Here is a 21313-nt window from a genome sequence, read left to right as displayed (position 1 = left end):
TTATGAAAGTCTAGTAGTGAGGGAATGGACACTAAGTCAAACTGATAGCAACTCCTCAGTATCAATATGTTGGGAAGGTAGGTTCTTGGGATAGACATAAAGACCAAGAAACACTTTTATCTAGAAGAAATCCAGAGGAACAAGACCTTCTAGAAAATCCTTGGGCATGATAAGATTACCTAAAATAAGAAATCTATAAGCATCAACAGAGAAAACAAAATAAAATAGAAAATGACAAGATGAAGAAGCAAAATGCAATCCTAAATGCCCAGCTCCCCAGGAAAAGTTGAGAGCACAAAGGGAGGAAATTAGAAGCCAACATTGGCAATCTCTAAAATGATAGCAGCAGAAGCAAACAAGTAAATGGGGCTGTTTGCACCCACTTTGAACCGTGGCCCTGCCGTGCCATCCTGCCTGGGAGCCAACTGAATATGGGCTGAACCTCCAAAAACTTGCTTGAACTCATGCAGCTGAGACATACCAAGCTACCCGAAAGCCGGCCACCACTTCAACTCATGGGAGACGGACTCACACTGAGGATAGGAGTCGGCAATCCGAACGGAGAACTGAGCTGGCGGGAACCTGCATTGACCTGCAGTGAGTGACGGAAATAAAACCCTTCCATACAAAAAGGGGCTCCAACAGACAACATTCTGGGACCAGGCAGACTGGCAAGAACAAAGAACTGCAGTGACTTCAGTCAGCTGCTCCAATCTCAAGTGGGATTGGTGGGGAGTGCTTGACCTGGGTCACGCCCCGGACTGAGAGCCAATAGGTTAGCCCACACCAATAGGTTAGTCCCTATGCCTGGCAGCACACCCTAATGCAGTGAAGTCCTCAGCAGGTTGGCTGACCAGGAAGGGGAGGGCCCAGCATAGGCTGCGCCAACTTGTACCTCCTTAGTACACTGCAGCGGGTGGGAGCACCTAGTCAGCATGCTTCAGATGAACTGTAACCAACAAAGAAAGAAACTGGGGCCTCCTATATACACCTGTATGGAAGGAACAAAAAATATGAGAAGAGGAAGCAACAACAAAGGGTCTCTAGCCACTAAACCTGAGAACACTGATCCAGGCAAGGTAAATGCAAAGGAGACTGAGGACATCAAACATGCAATATCAGACAGGCACCAGTGGACATAAAGAGATATCTTTGGGACCTCATAGATGAGTGAAGTATTTAACCAAGTAAAGCAAGATATAAGTAGAATAATAAAAAACAAATGCTAAGCACCTCTCAAGAAAAAAAGGAAGAATGGAGGAACATAAAAAAAGGGGAGAACAGTTTGATGAAGAAAATAGAGAAAACATAGAGTACATGAAGCAGGTTCAAAGAGATAACCAGGAAATTAAAAACCCCCTTGAAAGCTGGCAAAACTGCTTGAAAGAAACTTAAGGATAGATTATCAAAACTGGAGGACAGTTTGCAATGTGGGATCATGAAAGGAAAAATTTCTTAAAAATAACAAGGGAACAAGCAGTAACAATACAAAGGCTAGAAGACGACAAGAGGATCTATAACTTAAGAATAAAGAATGTGAATGAAGAAGCAGGGTACAAACAAAGGAACTACAAGGCTATTTATAGGAAAACTTCCCAAACATAGGAAAAGAAAATGATATTCAGATGTATGAGGCATACGGAACTCCAGCCACCTACAACCAAAGCAGAACTACACCCAGGCATATAATAATCAAGATCCCAGAAATTCAATATAAGAACAGAATATTAAAAGCTGTCAGAGACGAGAAACAAATTACTTACAAAGGAAAGCCCATCAGAATTATGGCAGACTTCTCGGCACAAACCATCAGATCGAGAAGAGTATGGAGCAAAGTATTCCAAGCCCTGAAAGAAAATAACCTCCAGCCCAGATTGATGTACCCTGAAAAACTGCCCCTAGAAATTAATGGAGAAACAAGATGCTTCCAAGATAAAAAGGAACTGGGGGAATTCGCAACCACCAATCCAACTCTACAGAGAATACTACAGCACATTCTAAAGAGAGAGAAAAGCACCAGGATTTCAGGAACAGTGGCAGAGAGGCCCCAATGAATGGAGCAAAAAGCAAAATGAAGAGGACTGACAACTAAGGACGGAAAAAGAGCACAACAGAAATAAGGCAGAGAAGGTTGGATATAGTTTCTAATATAGATGGCCTAGATACACTAAATTAAGGAAAAAAGAGAGAATTGCAGGCAGAGTGGATCAAGAGGTAGGGCCCACTGAGATGTTCTTCATAGGAAATATAATTAACCTGAAGAAGGGCATATAGACTGAAAATCAAATATGAGAAAACAGAACTCTGTATGATAGGAAACCAGAGAGTAATAGGAGCAACTGGACCAGTATTTATGGATAGGCTGAACAGACAGGCTTTAATAGGTAAAGAAATACAACTAGAGATCAAGCCCAGGAGTGAAAAAGTTCAGAAATGCTTAGGTAAATAGCAGGTTGCCACCCCCCCCCAATATAAAACCAAGGGCATTGGGGAGACCCAAAAATGCACAGTACACCCTGGGGGAGAAAAAGGGGAGGAATAGTCTTTAAAAAGACAGCAGAAGATATTGCTAATAGTGTATGAGGAATTAAAATCCATATTGCTCGCACCACTCTGCTTAGATAGAACTTATTCTGTCCCAATTTGTATACAAGCACTAGATCTGAGGACACAGACCACTATCCCAAAAATATCAGGATATAGCACAGTAGTCATCTTTAATTTCCTATTAACTTAATCTGGATCCTGTATAACTTATACTGTTATATCATGACTGATCTTAGTTAAGTCTGATTTGTTTGATTGCTGTTTGTTACTGACAGATTTTATTCAAAACTGTTAAGGTTGATAGTATCAAGTAAAGAGTATAGACAACTATACTGAAAATGACAATGATTCACTACGATACCCATTCTGGTTTCATTATTACCTATTTTTGTAGTTCTTCACTATCTACAAAGTTGTATTTCTATTAAGGTACTGATATATTCAATTATACTTTATCTGATAATACACCCAATTCTATTGATAATAACAAGAAACAATACAGTAAACATGATAGAACTCCTTGTACAGCAGTTTTATATGTCTTTTTGGTTTTATGTGTCTATAGGAATATGTTTCATTCTGTCCTGCTTTGTTCTGTTTCTCCTTCTAATATAGAAAGGATAGAAATACATGTTAAGAGTCATGCTTATGTAAAACCTATAAACAATTTATGAGAACTGATCTTATGACACATGATGAAATAAATAAATACTTTGAAGGAAAAAAAGGTACTAAAGGACCCAAAGCTGATTCCGGAGTGTCATGATATAAAATCCAGCAATATTATTATTCTTTGTTCAGAGTGATTTTAGTCTGCTTTGGTGTGTTTAATCTCAACATAAATGAAGATATGGATAAATGTGTATATATTTAAATGTATAGGATTGATAACCATATTACCAAATTTTTATTAGATAGTTCAACAGAACTTTTTGCAGTCTCCCTGTTTGAATTTCCATTTATATGTTCCACTTTTGTATCTTGAACAATTATTTGTAAGAGGACAATATGTAAACATCAACTAGCAATTTATTACTTTTTATTTTTTCCTTTAAAAGTATGTACTATTTCTACCAGTTTTCTGTTTTGCTTTTTCTTTCTTTAAATAACATTTTTTTTAAAAAGTAAATGGAAGCGGCCACAGAAAAAATAATCTCTAAGGTACAAAAAATATCACATCAAAATAAAAGACATTAAAGCAGACACAGATAAACAGAGGAGCTCAGGAAAATGATGGAAATCATAAATGTCAAAAATAGGGAAAAAATGGAATCAATGAAACAGATCCAAACAGATAAGCAGGAGATTAAAACCTTCATTGAAAATATACACAGCAGACTGAATGAAGGCATGGATGGAATATAAGATCTAGAAATGTAATGAACAAGGGCTGGGGATTTAGCTCAGCGGCATAAGTGCCTGCCTTGCAAGCAGGCAGTTGGAGTTCGATTCCTGGTACTGATAAAAAAGAAAAAGACAAAAAAAAAAAAAAAAAAAAGAAAGAAAGAAAGAAAAGAAATGTGACTAACAAACAGGAAAAGAAAGATATTTAAAGATCACAAAAGACCACAAATCAATCTAGCAACTTATAGGATGAAGCAAAAAAGAACAACATAAGATTGATTGGAATCAGTTAGAAAGCTAGAGACAGCACAAATGCCACTAAAAGCCTCTTCACAGAGATAATGGCAGAAAACTTTCCAAACATGAATAAAGAATTTGACATAAAAATAAATGAAGCATATGCAACTCAAAATAGCCATGAACAAAATAAATCTATAAGGCATGTACTAATCAAGATTCTCAAAATTCAGCATAAGAACAAAATATTAAAAGCAGCTAGAGAAAAGAAATATATCACCTATAAATGAAAGCCCATCAGAATCATAGCAGACTTCTCACACAAACTCTCAAATCAAAGATAGATTGGAGTGAAGTATTTCAAATCTTAACAGAAAACAATCTTAAACCCAGATTGATATATGCTTTCAAAATTGATGGAGAAATGAGATACTTCCACGACAAAGAATGACTAAAGAAATTCATGCCCATACAATAAGCTCTACAAAATGCTCTGAAGGACATATTATAAAGAAATAACAAAGATCACAAACACATGAACATCATTAGCAAAAAGCCAACAGGCAGGGCAAGCAAGTAAGCAGAGGAGAAACACAGAAAATAAACAACAGTAAAACAACATAAAAAAGAAAAACCAACACATGTCATTATAACCATCAATGTAAATGGTCTCAACTCATCAGTCAAAAGAAATAGCCTGACAAAATGGGTCAAGAAACAAGATCGATCAGTATGTTGCATTCAAGAACATGTGTATACAAGATAGATAAGATAATGATATACCTAGCTTCTTTTAGTTCCTTGAAAAGAATATTTTGTGCTATTAATGTTAGAACAAGATGTCATACCTGTATCTCATACTCTGAACAACTACAAAGATAGTACATAATGTATCAATTATTAAAATAATCCAACTAACTTCTTTTTTTAACTAACCTCTTTTGAAACTCAGTTTCATTGTTGTATATCTTTCTCTCTTTTTTCTCTTTTCTTTACTTCTTTAAAATAAAATTTAAAAACATTTTTAAAAAGCAAGAAGCACATTTAATCCAAAAAGAAATTCATAAACTATGTCAAAGAATAGAAAACTATTCTACATACCATAGGGATGAAGAAAACAGGAGTGTAGCTATTATATTTGCAGACAATGCAAACTTTAAGCCAAAACGGATGAAAAGAGACAAAAAAGATGACTACTTACTTGTTAAGGGAAAACTCCAAGAAGAAGAGATAACAAACATAAATATATATGCACCAAACACCAGTGCATCCAACTACATTAAAAAAAATATTAACATACATGAATAGCCAAATAAGCACTAATGCAATTGTAGTGGGAGATCATAATACTCAACTCTTAGAAGTAAACAGATTGATTAGATAAAAAAATCAACAAAGAAATATCATAATTAAATAAAGCCTGTGAACAAATGGACTTGGTAGATGTCTACAGGGTGTTCCATCCCAAAACATCAGAATACACATTCTTCTCAGAGGCACATGAGGTGTTTTCTAAAGCAGACCATATACTAGCCCATGAAACATATTTAAGTAAATGCAGAGGAACTGAAATCACTTCTTGTATACTATCTCACCATAACACACATGAAACTGGAAATCAATTACAAAAGAAATCACTAAAATGATCAAACACATGGAAATTAAACAATAGACTTCTGACCAACCAATGTATCACATAAAAAATTAAACACAAAATGACACAGTATAAATAATAATGCCAATACAACATACTGAAACTTATGGGATGCAACAAAAACAGTCCTACAAGGGAAATTTACAGCAATGAACTCCACATCAGGAAATCACAATGAGCTCAAATAAACAACCTAAGAATGCACCTAAAACTTCTAGAAAAAAGAACAAATCAAATCCAAAGTTCATATAAAGGAGGAAATTATAAAGGTAACACCAGATATTAATGCAACAGAAACTCAGAAAACATTACAAAGAATCAATGAATAGCAATGTTGGTTCTTTGAAAAAGTAAATAGAATTTATAAACTACTAGCCCACTTTATTAAAAAGAAGAAAAAAACACAAATTTAAACATTAGAAATTAAAATGGATAAATCACAATGCATCCCATAGAAATCCAGGAAATCATCAATACCTATTGTGAGAACCTATTGCATGGAAAACACAGGAAAAATGGACAGGTTCCTAGACACAATTTGCCAAAACTAAATCAAGATACAATCCAAAAAAGGGCATCTGATGAATACACACTTCTCAGATTGAAGAAATATAAATGGCAAATAAATACATGAAAAAATATACAACATCATTGTTCATTCAAGAGATGCAAATGAGAACACTGAGATTCCTTCCGGAAAGAATGTCTGGCATCAAGAAATCAAACAATAATAAGCGCTGGAGAGGCTGCAGAGGAAAAGGAAGCCTTTGTTGGTGGGAGTGTAGACTGGTGCAACCACTGTGGAAATCAATGTGGAGATTCAATAAAAACTAGGATTATAGGTCCTATTCGATCCAGCCATTCCCCTCTGGGCATCGACCCACAAGAATTGAAAACATCATATCACAACGATATACGTGCACTCATGTTTATAGCAGCACAATTTGTAATAGGTAAATCTTGGGGAAAAACCCAAATGCCCATCACCTGAAGAGCGGATAAAAAATGATAGGTTTTTTAATATATAATGGAGTACTACTCAGCTAGAAAGAAAGATAAATTGAGACTTTTATAGGTAAATGGATGCAACTTGAAACCATACTCATAAGTGAAATAAATCAGACCTATATGTGCAAACATTGTATTGTCTCACTAGTGTGAGAAACTGAACAAGTAAATAAGATCCAAACTGCATAATAGATATTGTGAATTGGGGAGAATCTATTCAAAAGAAAAGACAAACTGTGATAAGGGATATGGGAAAGGAAAAAGAAAAACATATACAGCTAGCTGCTCTTATCTCATCGAAAAGAAAGATTAATGCTAATGTTGTTTGGACAATATATTACACCTATATGTTGTACGCTGAATAACTACTACAAAGACAACAATCTGCAATGTATTAATTATTGTGACTCTCCTACTAACCTGTCTTGAAACTTCGTTTTATTGCTATTTTTTTCTCTTTAAAATAAATAAATGAAACAATCAAGTTTCAAAATTATATATTATATGATTACTATTAAAAAGTTATCTTTACCTTAAAAAGTAGGCAAATTCAATATATATAAAAATGCTAGAAGTTTTCACTTGGAGTTATAAAAATACAGATAATTTTTTCTTCGAATTTTGTGTCTCCCAAATGTTCTATTAAGTATATTTTCTACTGTGAAGTAAAATAATTTTTAGTTTAAAACATTCTATTACACCTCTGTGATAGTGGCCAGGATAAAGTAAACCCATGATACCTTCTCTTCTCTCCCCCAGGTGATAACTAAAATCTCTAGGATAATTCAAAGTGAAACTACTTGAAAATTCTAATTTTAAAAAACAGGTAAGTTTAGTATACTGAATTTTTCTTTCTTCCTGTAAGTCCCTGCTTTGAATCATGTGTGGGCCTGAATTTCAGAAGTTCATATTGGGTGTAGATTAAAAAAAAAAAAAACACATTCCTCTTGCCAAGATTTCAAAAAATGAATCTCTACAAAACAGACAACTGTGGAAGGAATCTTTCCTTGTCTTTTTGCTCCCACTGTTGTTCTCTCCCAATCTGCTGAGGCCACCTGAAATCACAAAGTTGTGTTACTATGACAGCTGTGACAGAGGCGTTTAAAGTCTGAATAGAAAGCATATCTCTTAATTCAAAGGAACTACGAAAATGAACCCAACAGAATGTGAGGGAATCAGCGTTGCTCTCAGCACCACTCTCCACCCCAGCTGCTCTGGTGTGTCATCCCAAGGCCAGCCCCAAATGGGAAGAACTCAAAAGCATAGAGAAATACTAGACCTTTTAATCAGAAAATAGTAAAAGAGATCTTATAAATCAAAATGTACAAGGGGAAATCCAGTGAGAAAATGGAGAAGCAGTTCCTCTGGTTCCACATATAGACTAATCCTAGTTCCAGGCACACCTCAATACATACTGCATGACACAGACACAGAGAAACCCAGCACAGGCTTCCAGAGTTGAGCTTTGATCACAAGCATCATCCAAAACCAATTAAGTCCCAAAATGGCAAGTGTATAAAATAAACCAAAATAGCAGAGCAAGATTTTGCAAACGGAACTGACACAGGGCAAAATACTCACTGGATTAATGTAAACCCAAGTGGGGTTGACTGTCTGCTAATAAAGTAATTTTTAAAATCTCTTGAGAGGATTTTAACAAGACTCATCCTCTTATTTAATAATATTCACAAAGTCCAGGATATAATCCAAAATTATTCAACATACAAATAACTAAGAATATCTGACCTATTCACAGGAAAACTAACAAATGACAGGAACTAGTCCTAAAATGACCTTGCAGGAATTACAACAATGGTAAATATCCTCGAAAGGAGTTCAAAAAGCAGGTCTTCAACAAAACAAATAAGCCATCAACAAAGTTTGCTAGTTTTGTTTAATTTCTTTTATATCCTTATTTTGACCCAAAAGCAAATAACATCAGAACAATCAACGCCCCCACTTATCAATATCTAAAACTTGAAAACTCAGTAAATTGTCTTAATAGCAGATAGAGATGAAAACAAAAACTGTCAGCAAACTTGAAAATAAATAAATAAACATTATCCAGTCCCCCAAAATAGAGAGAGCAATGACTTTTTAAAAATATATGAGCAAGATCTCAAAAGATATGTGGGATAATATCAAAATGTCAAAGCTGCATTATTAGATTCCCAGAGAAAGAGATAAATGATATTTGAAGCAGGCAAAATGTATTTGTAGAAATAAAGACTGAAAGCATACCAAATTTGTTGAAAGCATACAAGATTTGTTGAAATACATTAAAGATTCAGTAAGCTCAATGAACCCAAAGAAGACGAAATCAAAACTGTACACAGACATTTTCCAATCAAATTGCTGAAAGCAGCTAAAGAAGAAAGATTCATGATAGAAAGAGAGAACAATTCAAATTATTATAGATTTCTCATAGGAAATCACGGAGCCCAGAAGAAAATCGAACATTTTAAAAATACTGAAGCAAAAGTACTCTCAATTCAGGATTATATTCAGCAAAAATGTACTTCAGGAACAAAGAAAAATAAGAGCATTGTCAGACAAAGGAAAGTTAGCAGAGATGGCCAGCAGACTTCTAACATGAGAGATACTTTAGGAAGCTCCTCCTAATAAAACAAAATGATATCAGGAATGAAGGAAGAAAATAAGGTAGTAATAGAAAATGTAATTTTTTTCTCAAAAGTTTTAAAACTATGCCTAACATGTGAAAGCAAAGACTTTAACATTGTTTCAGGAGAGATGGAAAAGAACTACAAATTGAATATTCCAAATGTCTAAAATCTGCAATGTTCCTTTGGAGATATCCAACTGGTAAGACCTACATAAATCCTCCAGAACCCATAAACTCCAAAATCAGAAACACTTCAGGTCTAAAGCATTTTAGATAAAGGGTTACTCAAACTTGTATGTAGTTTATTGACTCTAGGTAGCCTGCCAAAGTCAGTTATGTATACTGTAATCCAAATCAGACTCCCAAAATCCAATAATAATATAAAGAGATGGTCAAAAGATAAACTGACAAATTAAAATGAAATGCTGAAGGATTCAAATAATACAAAACAAAGTAAAAACAGCACTAGAAAAAGGGAAAAAAACAGAAGGTACAAACAGGAACAAAATAGTAAACCTAAATATGACTACATCAGTAATTACACTAAATGAAATGATCCAAATATACAAACTAAAGACTGGAAAAAATGAAACAATTACATGCTGTCCTCAAAAGCTTTACATTACATATGATGATATGGGTGGTTTAAAAATAAAAGTAAGAGACAAATATGCAGTATGTGATTGTAAATGTGTAAGGCTCTAGGTTCAATTTCCAGCACCATAAATTAAGTAACTAGCAAAAAGTAGAAATATATACCATGTAAATTTAATCAAGAGAAACAAAAGAAAATTGAAGTAGCTGCATTACTATAGAGCAAAATACATAGCAGAAAAAATAAAATGGAAAATTAAAACATTTCAGGATGATAAAATTATTAATTCAACAAGGAAACATTAAAAAAATCATATATGCCTCTAATAATATAACATCAAAACCAAAAACTGGTAGAACAGAAACAGTAAATAAATACATCCAGGACTGGACTTGGAAACTTCAACAATCTTCTTTCAAAAACTGACAGGGAAAACAGACAGAAATACAGAAAAGATACAGAAAAATGAAACACTACCAATGATTTAACGAACATTGATAGTGCACCATTCCCAACAAAAGTAAATCATCTTTTTCAAACTAGAATGGAACATTCACCACAAAATATCATCTGCTAGGCCACAAAACAAATTTAAAAGAAATCTGACCTTAAAAAGCATATTCTTGACCATAACAGAATTAACCCAAAATCAATAACAAAAAATGTCCAGATAATCTCCAGATATTTAGAAACTAAACAATACATCTCAAAACAATCCAAGCAGAAAGTGTCAAAGGAAATTAGAATATATTCTGAACCAAATGAAATTACAAAATATTAATATTTGCAGGATTCAGCTACAGAAGCACATAGAGTGAAGGACATTTAATGTTTATATAGTGAAGAAAGATCTCAAATCATTAATATACATGTGTGCCTTAAGAAACTAAAACACACACAAGATCTAATTCTGGAGTTTATCAATTATACATTTTTCTATTTCACCTCCTTAGAAAACAGTGAAAGAAATATGTTTTAGTATGACTAGGATAAGGACATCTACATACAAAGTCCTATGGTAATCTCAGTCTGGTTCTATAAACAGTAATGCTTATTTGTTTACCTTTGGAAAGGAAAGGCCAAGATAAACAAAACATTTCAGTGACAGAGTGAGCTTTCATCTAACAGAAACAAGAATTTCAAGCTGCTGCCTGATGTTCAAGACTGAATAGGGATAATACAGGGAAAGTCATCAGAATTTCTACCAAAACATGCCTTACCAGGCCAATTCTGCTTCAAGCCCTACCGGAGATAACAAACTCTACACAATTGTATCTGCTTTCTATACACGTTCATAAACCTTTTGATAAAAACCACATACACCACCACCACCACCACCACCACCACTCCCAGGCAATCACATTCATCGGGAAAATAAAATTGATTATAAAATTTAAACCTTATCATTTTAAGCTAACTCTTTATTGTAAGAAGGATCTTTCATTTACTCAAAGTGACTTCATTCATATAAAGTCATAACTACGACATGTCAGTGTTGTGGTCTCCACAACTTGCCACACGCCTCTCTCCATAACAGGAAAGGGCTGAGCTTTTGTTTACACTCTATTGGAAGCCCTCCAGGAGTGGGGCTGCAGAATCAGGGGCCTATAATTTAAAAGGCTAAGGCAACCAACCTGATGAAATGCAGCAATTGTTCACCCTTAGGTGGCAGGGTTTACGTGCACTGTAGCGGAAGGTGAAATGTATAAAGTCTGGCATGCTGTGAGGAGTGAAAATGACAGAGAAACAACGGTTCATGAAGCAACAAACAACAGAGTGGTGGGACCTGCTTCCTGGAGAAAGACTAAAGAATTAGCATCTGCTTCCCTGATTATTCAACAGGATTCTCTTCTGCACAAACTCCACAACCCAGAGAGGAAAACCATCAGGGTTTGATTACAGATTTACATTTGAGAAGAATTGTTTTTCATTTTCTCTTCCTGATTTGCTTCCAGTGGTCAAAATAATAGCTCAGTTGAAATGTTTAAAGTAAGAGAGAAGCTAATCTCTAAAAAGAAATAAGATATAAATACAGTGCAATTAGTATGAATGTCACAAACATACAGTACAGTTGCATGAAAATGAATACATACTATTGATGCTTTATGTTTTAGTTTACACTGATGTAAACCTTTAGCTGTTTTATACATAATTGGAACTGTCAGCAAGCAGGGAAAGAAGTGAGTAGCACTCCTTCCATGTCAGCCCCTGCACGCCCATTATCTCATTCAATCCTCACAAGCACAGGCTGACGCAGGGGTCGTCTGTGGCCCCTCCTTGGCACATGAGGGAAATAGGCCAAGAGGAAAAGTTTACTCAAAACTAAAAATTTACCATAGGAAAGAGCCTAAAATCAAACCACAAATATGAAGTCAAAGTGTATCTACCTTAGCAGTTCATCCTTACTACAGCTAAGGATGCTTGCATGTCCTTAGTTTTCTTAATAATGATACTAATTCCAAACCCTTAAGTTTAGATAGATCTTTCTATATCAGGCACAGTTTCTGGCACATACCTCACATTGAATAAACACTAAATTGAATCCCTTTTCTAAGAAGCAGAGAACTACATAGTAGGAACTGTAAAACAAAAGTTATGCTCTCTTGTATACTCATGCAAACACACACACACACACACACACACACACACACACATAAGCACAAACTTTTATCTCACAAGAAGTTCACTGGAAAATTCAGCTCAGCTACTTTCTGGGTATTTAAGTTTTTCCTTAGCCTCAGTCTCCTTACCAGAGGACTGAGAATTAAAGCAGTTCTGGGAGTGGCCTCAAGGTTAAAGAAAGAACATGTAGCAGTACCTGCCAGAATACCTAGCCCCTGGTCAATAAGCCATACGAATCAGTCCCTTCCTTCCCAGTAAGTTCTCCTGAAATCGTTCATAATTAATGTAAATGCTAAGTGAAGTGGATCTGAGTAAGAATCTATGTAATAACAATAATAGAAACCAAAGATAACAAGCATACAGACACTTGTTCAGATGGAGCCTCAGAAGCTAGCTAAATGTGACCCAAGTCTTCGCTCCCCAGCCAGCTACTGTAACTGTTTCCATAAATGTGCAGTGCTTCCATGTCTGACAGCTGCTCAGTATCCTACATGAAAGGGCAGCACTCCCAGCCCAGCTCGGCCTCCCCTGTCACCGACTGCCACTTCCCTTCGGCAGCGTCCGGCCCCTGCTGCAGGCTGCTATTTAAGTAAAAGGGATGTCAGGGGGAACCATCACAAAAAATACTAAATCTTAAATGTGCTTCCTCCTCTCCTAGTAACTAAATGTATTGATTCAAACTCTAGCAGTATGCATGAAAAAAGATAGGAAATGCTCAAGGATTTATCCATCCTTGCCTGTCCTTCATTCCTCCCTGATTTCTTTCCTGTTTTAGTGAGCAGCCCTTACAATTCCTGCCTATAACTGAGTATGACAAGCTAAGAACGTAATGAGTATGTGCATGTGTGTGCACACTAATGTTACCCTGTTCCTTCAAAAGGTGGAAAAGGAAGACAGGGAAAATCCAATCCTTATAAGGAGCACAGAGAAGTGACTGTTCTATGATATCTTAATGACATTTTATGTCTTTTTACAAGAGTATGATCATAGTTACTGCCATTAACATTTAACAACAACCTGTCAATCAGTTTGAAGAAAGATGTTAGAATTTAGTAACAATCATGAAAATACTAAAAAAATTATAATAATGAATTTGGAGGCTTCCCCTTAGCTAGTTGCTTATAAATATGTGATCTAATCAATGCTAAACGATTATATATTAAAAGTATTTCGAGAACATTCTAGGAACATCTGATTGTTACTCTTGAAAATACACATTTCTACTTAGTGAAAGTTGTGATTGAAATTCTGAGAATGCACTTATAATCAAAAATACTACCTTTAGTAATGCTGGCCTTACATTCTAATTGCTTCCCAATCAATTTGACAATTCTTCTGAGACACTACCTACATCTAAATCTAAATGTCATGTTGTAACATTTAAAAACACAATTAGCTGTATATATAAAAGTAAAGAAAGCAGAAAGTATTAGCCCAAGGTTCCAAATTGCTATTTCTGAAAATTATGCAAGGAAATTGTGTCAAACAAACATTGAATGTTAAGTGCTATAAAAGTTAAAAATACAAAAAAATTAGTCCATATAAATACTAATTATACATGTTTATATGTACAGCACAGCATGAAATGTTTCACCAGAAAAAAAATGCTTTCACACTATTGAAACCCTTAATTCTACTTTTATAAAGAAAATTTACATGATTCTGCATTATGCCAATTAACACTGACAAGTTCAAGGCTACAATCACAAAATGTTTCTTTAAATATGATATTGTTTTTCTCCAAAACGGGGTCTGGTAACAGTTACTTTCAATTCACAAAGACAATAATGCCATCATCTCAAATCTACAGTGTCAACAGGTTTATGATCACAAACACTAGATGAGCTGAACATTGTACCTACCCTTCAATAATGCTTGCAGTCTGACAGGGTTTGACGGTTACCATAGTGATCATGTGGCAGCCTCTGATTTATTACCTTGTTCCCCAGAATTGTGATGGCTTTTCAGCTATACTTTCAGCAGCTATTTCATATTTGAAAGCTACACTATGATAAACGTCCACTATCTAAAAGATATACTCAACAGAATGTGACCTTGGAGAGCAATGCTTTAAATGCAAATTGTCAGATTTGCCTTCCTCTTAGAATATGAAAGAGTGATTCCAAAGCCAAGCAAAAAGTGAGACCTCTGCCCTCTGATACAGCGACTCTTCTCCTTGGGGACTGTCATTTTCGGGATACCACCTAGTGAATATTTAAGCAGTCTGAAATGGACAATGTAGCAATAAATTTTGCTGAGACTAGCCCAAATAGTACATTGATTACAAAAGCAGGCATGAATCTGAGCAATTAGTGAGGCCTTCATTTATGGTGCCACCAAATGTTCAATGTATTTGGAAAGTCATCACCATCGGTCAATAAATTATGTCATTTTGTCCCAACTAATTGACACAGTAAATGCTTCCACACAGAAACTTGAAAAGAGCATTTCAAAGAATAAATTTCACAGTCGGGTGTCCATTTGCCAATACTTCCTCGTTAAACATACCAAAGGATGATGAGCTCTTATTAAAAGAAAAAAATCTACCTAGTTTTATGTAATTTTTGCTTTAGGAAGCACCCGATACACACTACTGGTGCTTTATCACAAAGGTTGTCCCACAACTAACTGACATGTAGATGTCAGCTGTCACCACTGCATATGTGCACTCACATCCTAGAAAGATTGTAATGTACATCATTTTATTCTGCTACATGGTTTCTGACTTTCCTTTCATTTGACTGCATGGCAATAAAACACTGAGAGAACATGGCCTTTCAAGCTTATCACACTCCTAAGCACCATACACTAAGTTGTGAATTAGCAAGTCCCATGTGGCTACTGAGCTATTGATTCTGCCATCTAATTCCCTTCCTTTGACAGGAAGGATATTGCTTTTAGGATAAATAAAACAATCTCCACAATCATTCATGTTTAGTGCTTAGAGCTGTGTTTGCAGAAACCTTTTCCAAGGAAGAAAACATACACAGTATTTTCATAGCATAATAGATCAACACAAATAAAGGCCAGTTCACTGGGGCTTTTTTTGCAGCACAGATATTAAAGCATAACCATGGCCTGGCCGGCAGTGTGTTTTTCCTGACTCACAAAACCCAGAGGTAGAAATGAATTTTCCATTTTCTGCTTTGTTGATTCATCAAATCTGTGCAAAACCTGCCTTTGTAGTATGTTAACAGGCTCCCCATGAATCATTGCTGACTTAACCAGAAACTTACATGACAACTAAGTCTTACACTATTTTACTGTTATTGGGGTAGAGAAGAAGATCAAAAAACTCAAAAGACCTCCAACAATTACAACACAGATATATTTTGTAGAATAATTTTAAAAACTTCAGACTATAAGTCATATATCACAGTCAGAGATTCCGGAAGCGAGAATGACTGGGAAGAAGGTAGAAGCTGATTGCTTTGAATTAGCTATTTGACTCTGTTGTGGGAAAAGAAAACCTAATAAAGTACAAACAACTTTCTACCCAGTCACTCACACACTCTGCCCGCCAACTCTTTATGGAAAATGGTAACACACTGGGGAGCAATGACAGTTCTTCAATTAAGTCTGATCCATTTGTTCCTGTACCTTAAAATTCATAGGTATCTCATGAGGCCCAGTTTAGGACTTAAATCAGATACATGATAAGGAGAATTCACGCTATTGGATTAGGTGCCAAGAAGTCATATGACATGAACATCTAGAATGCCACATTTCTTCATTTAAAAACTGTATGCATGTGCTTGGTATTAAGAAATTCCAAAGTTAAAGAACTTTTATATGCCTCATGGCAATTCTACTTTGCATAAAAATAAGACAAATAGATAATCTGCAAAACTGGGTTGGCCTTAGTATGGCAAAAAGTAAACATTTTCATCTAGGTCTCTGTCTCACCAATGTCTTGGAAGTTATGGCATCAGCTTTAGTATTTCCAGAATTTGGTCTTCCAAACCTTCCTTATGTATTCCAGTCCTCATCACCAATACAGCGACTTCAAATCTATACTCCAATCAGAAACAATTCTCTGAGAAGAATGAAGAAAATAAGTTTTTAGATTCTACTAAGCTACCAAAGCTAGCAAAGTAGATGATCAAAACTAAAATTGCCAAAAGCCAAACAGACAACACAACATTGAAGACAATAAAGTTGCAGGACTTCAAAATGTACCATAAAATTTGTAGTAACCAAGTGGAGAATTATCAAAAAACAAGAAATATAAATCAATTTAAACAAAATAAAAAGCCCAGAAATAAGCTATATATAAAATACTGATTTTGACAAAAGACCAAAGACAATATACTGTAACATAGCCTCTTCAGCAGATGGCTGCAAACAGAACAATCACAAGCACAGGAATATGAACATTTAATCTGGAGATGTATTTGTATCTTTCAAAAATTTACATATATAAATATAAAACACAAAATATAAAAATCTTAATAAATCTATACAATCTAGGATTTGGTGGTGAATTTATATAATAATCAGTAAAGGCATAAAGAAAGAATTGGTAAAGCAGACTTAAAACTAAATGTGTCCCTGCCACAAAAGATACTCCTAAGAGAATGAAATGACAAGCCACAGGCTGAGAAAATATTTACAAGAGATATATCTAATGAAAGATTTCTATCAAAATGCATGAATAATTATCTGAAACTCCACAGTAACAAACAATTCAAAAGACTATGCCATACCCTAATAGGCATCTCATCAAAGAAAATACACAAATGGCAAGTAATCATATGAAAATATGCTTCATATGATATGTGATCACAAAAATACATCCTAAAACCCCAGTTAGATACAGCTACACATGTATTAGAATGACAAAGCTCCATAACACCAAATGCTGGGCAAGATATGAAACAAAAAATTTCTAATTTAGTGATGGTAGGAATGCAAAATGGTACAGCCACTTTTAAAGACAGTTTGGACAAAAGCAGACATACTTTTGTCATGTGATCTGGCAACTAGACTTCATGGTATTTACCCAAATGAGCTAGAAATTAGTTCTACCCAAAAATCAGCACAAAAATATTGATAGCAGCTTTATTTATAACTTCCAAAATGTGAAAGCAACTAAAATGTCTTTTAGTAGATGAATAAACAATGGTAGATCTACACAATGGAGTACTGTTCAGTACCATGAGGAAATAAGCCATGAAAAGATATGGAAGAAATTTCAATGCATATTATTAACTGAAGAAGCCAATATTAAAAGGCTACATGGTGTATAATTCCACCCATATGACATCCTAGAAAAGGTAAATCCATGAAGACAATAAAAAATAGTGATTATCGGGGATTAGAAAGAGAGAGAGAGAGAGAGACACAAATAGAGCATACAGGAATTTGAGGGGAATAAAACTATTCTGTTTACATTATAATGGTGGATATATGTCATTTCATAGTTGTCCAAACTCACAGAATGCACATTACCACCCTATATCACTCTACCAGAGGATGAGGAGGTTGTGCACGTGTGCAGGCAGAGGGTGTACAGGAGAGCTCTGCACTTCCTACTCAGCTTTTGCTATGCCTAAAACCATAAAAAATAAAGCCTATTTTTTTTGAAAGATGGAAAAGCAAAATTTTATTAAGAATACAAAGGGTTAGTTTATCAGCATTTACAAATATGAAAATACAAATGTACCTTCCTGTGGATTACTTCTGAACCATCCAGCCCCAATGCAAAAAAAGAAATAAAAGGTGCTGATGGATAGGTCCGCAGTCACCAACACCCCCTGTTACAGCACCTCCTGTGAATTCTATCTCTTCACTTTTCTTACCTACAGAGTCCACTTGGAGTTAACAACTGTCAGGCAGACAAGAGTCATTGTGGCCCAGAGGTCAGCAATCTTATTAAATCCCTATGCCACCACTGGGACTAAATAATGCCCATACTACTCAGTGCAAGGCAGAAGGGAGAAAATGATTGAAGAGAAAGAGTTAGAAATAGCCATAGGGGAAATGAAAAAAGAATAGGAACTGGATGAAAGCAGTGGAAAAGAGAAAACCAAATGAATTCTGTACATGCTCAGTCCCTGACTTTCTTAAAAAAAAAAAAAAACTACCAATTAAGAACACATTTGGTGCAATTAAATAATCACTGCAACTGGTAAACTCCTATAAGGCAGAGCACAATCTTACATTTTTGTTATAGATGTCATTCTACTGTGAATACATAGCCCACACCCAGAAATACTGGTAAAGTCATCCCTTGGCATTTAGTAGACAAGTGCTAAAATTCTGCAAGTATGAAACATATTGGCATTTATTTTTATAATGGCGATGTTCCAAGATATGCACTGTCTGTCATTTTAATGAACATCAATTGGACCAGAGCAAATAAACATGATACAACTTTTCATTTTACATCTCATTTGTAGATATTAAATGTATTATTAAACATTCTTTCAAGATTTATCTTCAACTATTCAGTTGGAGATTTGTTCATTCTGTTCATAAGTGCTATGTTACAGAGAGGACCAATGATCACTGGATTTGCTGAAAATTAATAATAGATATAGAGACCTAGGGACTATTTTCAAACACTACAAATTGAAGAACATGTGGTTTGGTTTATTTAACAAAAAATACTTTGTAATGAACAAATCATCACCTTTTTCAACAAAACCTTCTATGATTACATCCAAAAATACAGTCATATTACATTCAATGCTGATATTGTCCAGCATTTTTGAAAAGGCGTAACAAAGAGACAATTCTAATTTAAAAGTATCAGCATAGTAAGTAAGATCATGGCATTTGAAAAGCAGCTGATGGTCTGTAGTAATTTAACCTGAAGAAATAAACTGAACTTGAGAAGAGATATGTATTGCAAAGAATAAGAAATGTTCTTGATTATAGCAGATTCCAAGGTAGTAACAGTGGATAGATTTAGGCAACTAGATGCCATTAAAGAAAGCAGAAATTCTGAAACTTTATCATTATTTAAAGATGAAAATAGTTTTTTAAGTGAGAAAAAATTATCCAGGAAAAAAAAAAAAACAAAGCAGGATAGTTATAAAGAAAATTCAGATTTAAAATTATTCCATAAAATTTCAGGACACTTTGGGCCAGACAGACAATATTAGATTGCTGGATATGTTAACCAGATATAGAATAATGATATTCCCTAATCTGAAATACTCTAAGGACTAATTAAACCAGTTACTTGCTGTCAAGGTCAACTAGTCAATGACAAAATTTATTATTTCGCTTTTTCAAAATATGATTTTAATCACAACAGAGATAAGCAAATGAATGAAGAAAATACTCTAAACCTTCAACGTGGCAACAAATACAACTGAAATACTTCATTTCCTTTTTCTTCGCCCAGTCTCAAGGCCATTTTCCACTGGCAGACAAGATGAAACAGAAATAGAATGAATAAACACAATGGAAGAATTGGTTCTGATCTCTCAAATCAACAAGCCACTTTTGTATCCTTTCAGGTGACATCACAAGTCACTTTAAAATGATTTTCTTCGGTTTCTTTATAAACAATACTTAAGCGCTTAGCTAAGGCAAAGGAGGGGAGAAGCACTTGAGGAATTGGTCTTTTCCCACTGGCATTACTGTCATGCACTTCCTGTGACAACTTTCCAACTAACATTCTAGTTTACATGACAATTCTTCACTAGCTGTTTTGTGTAAGGAAAGCTGGACCCAATAGCTTTAAATTCCATTCAAACCTAAAGATCTATAAACTCATGCAATTGGAAATTAAAGTTAAGTCAAAGTACAAACAATATACCAAATGGGAAGAACTTTCAAATCTGATATTTTTCTTTTCCCTGTGTACACAGTATATTAAAAGTATTAATTTACTCAGTGTTTATCTAGTGTCTTTACTAAACATGGTCCTAAACATCAGACATACAGCAACAGACAAAAAAGCCACTGCCATCACGAGCTTACAGTGTAGTGACACATTTAAAGAGCTCTACTATGATTGAGCTATGAAATATTGAAACCATTACAAATAGTGACAGGCAAAAAGACTATAAGATGTATATGTACAAATATATTTAATATAACGTCACATGTAAAATATGACCCCAGAAGTTGAAAAGGCAGAAATAATTCTATGGAAAGTCAATAGATTAATCACTAAATGGATCAGAAAGGTAAATAAGAAAATATCCAAAGCTAAAAAATATTATCACAATGTGCCAGCACATGGATCCATCAGACATGAGTCATGTGACAAGAGGCCACTTTCTGTGAGTGCTTTTCTGTTTGCGCTGAGCCTTTAATCATCATGTTCCATCAAGTACCTAATAGGCATTAATTCTATCATTCATTCTATCTTTATATGCTTACTAAGATCAAATTATAAAGATAAAAAAAACTGGTGCCAAACTTCAAGCAGTTCAGACTGTTAGACAATGCACAAATGAATAAAGCATAACAAAGTTAAACCTCCACAAAACAGAAATTTTGAGTATAATGTATCAATACTACATAACATAGAATAGATAATGCCCAATTATGTTATAAAAACAGGAAACAATGTAAGTTAAGAAATGACAAATGACTAACATACTATCATAGGTGAAAAAAAGACTGCCAAATAACAAAGAAGTATCACTGACTATGAGATAATCTTGATTTCAAAGATTTTTAAATGTGAAATAATTTGTATATTACCATCGAAGAAAAAAAT

General features: G+C 34.7%; 1 protein-coding gene across 3 annotated transcripts in view; it reads right to left on the bottom strand.

The window, feature by feature from the left end:
- The window catches only part of Nav3 (neuron navigator 3), a 747442-nt gene that overhangs the window by 699617 nt on the left and 26512 nt on the right, over positions 1-21313 (bottom strand). The window contains exon 1 of one of the 3 annotated variants that reach the window (XM_063255190.1): positions 16537-16556. The exons of the other annotated variants lie outside the window; for them this stretch is intronic. The gene's annotated coding sequence lies outside the window, so the exon portion shown is untranslated. Of the gene's footprint in view, positions 1-16536; positions 16557-21313 lie in introns of those variants that run through there. 3 annotated transcript variants of the gene reach the window in all.

This window comes from Cavia porcellus, unplaced genomic scaffold (assembly GCF_034190915.1).
Source record: "Cavia porcellus strain 051 isolate PalLab524CR breed Dunkin Hartley unplaced genomic scaffold, mCavPor4.1 scaffold_8, whole genome shotgun sequence".
Lineage (NCBI taxonomy): Eukaryota > Metazoa > Chordata > Mammalia > Rodentia > Caviidae > Cavia > Cavia porcellus.
Note: the sequence above shows the minus strand (reverse complement) of the source record. Positions and strands in the feature narration are given on the sequence as shown.